Below are 3274 nucleotides of genomic sequence, written 5' to 3' on the forward strand. Positions count from 1 at the left end.
GGGGAGGAGGGGGAGGGGTGTGCACGGGATGAGGTCATCAGGCACTGCCTACGCGCCACCACTCACACACGGAAGGCATCAGCGCCATGCTCGACCCCTCACGTGGACAAAATGCAGTCGGAGGGTGTCTGTTCGCGAGAAATCCCGACACTGGATCCTCAGTGGAAAGAGAGCCGGCCCGGAGTCTGGAACTAAGGGTTCTATTTCCCACGGGCTGGATGACCTGGGGCAAGATAGTCAATCTCCGCATTGCAGTTTCCTTTCTGTGACATGAGCCTATTACATGGACCTGTGTCTACGTTCTTTTGATGAGTGAAAACTGCCCACGGTATCGTGGTGCTGGCTGTGTCTTCATTTCCTTATCTGCAGAGTGGGGTTGGTGACACGCTGTCCTGTGGAAGGACACAGAAGGAAGCAAGCAGCACGGGCAATGCAGCCCCGTGGAAACAGTCCTCACTCACGCTCTATCTCACACCTTCACTTCCCTAAACACCTCCTGTCTTGGATTTAGGACCTGCAGGTCTCTGGGTGGGAGGCACATGGAGACCAGTGAGGGGAGATGCTACTGCTCTAGCCATTGATGGGGTTCTGCTTTTTCAACAGCTCACATTCGCACAGAGATGTTGTGTCGCTTTACACAGCCTGACCCCTCTAAGACCGGGTGGGGGGCTGCAGTGCATGTCTGTGAACAGTGGCGCCTTCCTCTGCGCTCTAACCATACTTGGCTCGCACCTCTTTGATAAACTATTTCCCATGTGACCATCTGCTCCTGCACCCTCCCACTGCTAGTAAAGGAGCTAACAGGGCTGGGACCATTTCTCACCTCCAGCTCAAATGCCTTAAGTATCACATAGTAAAAGTTCGTGAAATAAATAAGGGAACTCTCTATTTTACAGGGGAAGAAAAGGAGCCACAGCATGTTGGCAGCGTCCCATACCCGCCTCCAGGGTCCAGAAGAAGGTACCTGAAGCTGAAAAACAATCCTCAGCAGAAAATCCTTGCCCCAGGTCAGAGGCATCTTTGCTTTGCTCTTCTAACAAAAGCCCAAAGTTAAACCAGCCCTTCACTCTTTAATCATCATAGTAGTAGGTACCATTATTACATAGCCCTTACGTGCATTATCTCATTTAAGCATCATCCTTTTGCCTTTGTCACCACTACTAGCCTCCCCTGCAGATGGAAAATGAGACCTAGAGGTGGTAAGTCCCCTGCCCACCATCACTTGCTAGTGCCTCGTGGAGCTGGGATTTGATCCAGGACAGGATACTGATCCCAGAGCCCTAACGCTCAATACAGCTTTATGTTGTATTGTATGTATATGTTATGTACCACTGAAGTGGTCCCTTCTTGGTGCTCAGCCCCCAATACACACACAGGGTCTAAGTCATAAAGACAACAGAACGACATCCTGGGATGCTGAGTCGCAGATATTTGAGAGGGCCTGGACTCCAGCTCTGCGTCTTCAGTTGGGAAAACTGAGACACAGAAAGGAGAAAGGAGCCTCAGCACTGCCGGCAGGGAGGCCTGGAGCCCAGAGCTCCCTCTGCAGCCCCAGAGCAGGGCCAGTGCCACCCGCCCCAGAACCGAGACACCTCCATCTTGAAATTCAGACAAGTGAGAATCCGAATTGGAAAACATGGCCTCGGTGTTTAAATTCTGCTAAATTGAATGTTTAGTTATATTAAAACTCTATTAAAATGTTCGTTTAACTTTCTGTCTCTTATTTTCACCTGGGTATGGTACGGTTACTAAAATAAGCTGCCCCCAACTTCCCCTTTGCACACGTCGTGCCAGCTGTCCCCCCACCCCGCTACATGGAAGCAGCGATTCTGTGATTAGCGTTGGGTGCTGAGGCTGATTCCCGTATTGCAAATGTGTGCCTGGGGGATAAAGGGCCCAGCAGGTGAGGGAGGGTCACCGACAGTAATCATCCACATGTCTCCTAGAAACAACTCAGAGCTGATTCTAAGTGAATGTTCCATTTCAAAAAGGCAGTTCCTTCTAGCTGCCAGGAGAGGGCAGGTTTCCAAAAAACTGGTAACGCAGCAACCATTTCATGAAGAGCCTAAGGACAAAGGCCCCAGGGGAGCTGCAAAGAACAGGGGCTAGGAATTCATTGCTGGGTCCATCTAGAGGCGATCAGCTCCTGGGACAGGCTGACTCAGTGGTCATTGAGCAATTTGTTCTAAGTCTTGCACCAACTCACCCACCAGTGAAAAAATCCGGATCCACGTGGATCACATCCCACAGAGAAGCAGAAACAAACCAGAGAGGTCAGACTGCTCCCTTGCTGACAGAGAAAGAAAGACACATGGGGAGAGATAAAGGAATCAAAAAAGAATGAGGGGTCGTGGGGAGGGAGAGAGAGACACCAAGAAAGTGGTACAGAGACCAGGAGAAAGCTAGAAGAAAGTCAAGAGAGAAATGGAGACACCGAGCTGGAGAAATGCAAAGAGGCAATCGGGTTGGGAAGTAAAATGGGGAGAGAGGGAGGAAGGAAGAAAGGAGGGAGGGAGGGAGAACTCTTCTATGATACTCATGTTCTGATCCAGCCAAGATCCACCCCAAGTCCACTAAACAGGATCAGGCTTTCTTTCTGTAAGTGGAGCTACACTCCCAAGCACAGACCACGTGGTGTGATTACCCGTACTCACAGTCAAAGGCAGGTTCAGTAGGGCTGCGCTGCATTCATAATGCATTAAGGTGCTCACAGCACATCTCCTGGAAGCAGCACTTAGTAAATTAGTTTCCAAGAACCTCCCCGCTGGAACAGAGGACCAGCCTCAGCCCAGAATATATCGCTATAATCTACAAAGAGCCACTCCAGCACAAGGAGAACAGGACACGAGGGCGGCCAGGGCAAAATCCCCATCCTACGCCCCCATGAGACTCTCTCACACACCCCAGCAGAAATCACTACCAGCCACGGAGGGGAGTGGTGTTTAGCCATAGAAGGTTCCCCAGGATTCTGCGGCGCACAAACTGACGTCATCTGTGTATGTGCCTGGTCCGTTTAGACTGCGTCAAATTAACTCCAACTTTTCTACAGAAGTGGGGGCAGGAGGCAAGTGTGCCGGTCCACCCAGCCTGTGCTGTGCGCGGCTTTAAATAGATGCCAACACGGCCGCGGCCCCGGAACACAGCAAGAAACTAGAGCTCCCCGCCGTGCCCAGCTGTAATTAGGTTAATGCTGGAACGTGAGGAGAGCAGAACGACCCACTTGGCAGGAGGGGCTGGAAAAGCAGGCCTCCCCCCCCCCCCCCTCCCCGCCGAC

At 51.6% G+C, this 3274-nt stretch overlaps 1 protein-coding gene across 1 annotated transcript in view; it reads right to left on the reverse strand.

Moving 5' to 3' along the window:
* Positions 1–3274, reverse strand: part of DPYSL2 (dihydropyrimidinase like 2) — a 75902-nt gene that overhangs the window by 19482 nt on the left and 53146 nt on the right. The gene's annotated exons all lie outside the window — the stretch shown is intronic.

Source organism: Lipotes vexillifer, unplaced genomic scaffold (genome assembly GCF_000442215.2).
Source record: "Lipotes vexillifer unplaced genomic scaffold, Lipotes_vexillifer_v1.1 scaffold308, whole genome shotgun sequence".
NCBI classification, from domain to species: Eukaryota; Metazoa; Chordata; class Mammalia; order Artiodactyla; family Lipotidae; genus Lipotes; species Lipotes vexillifer.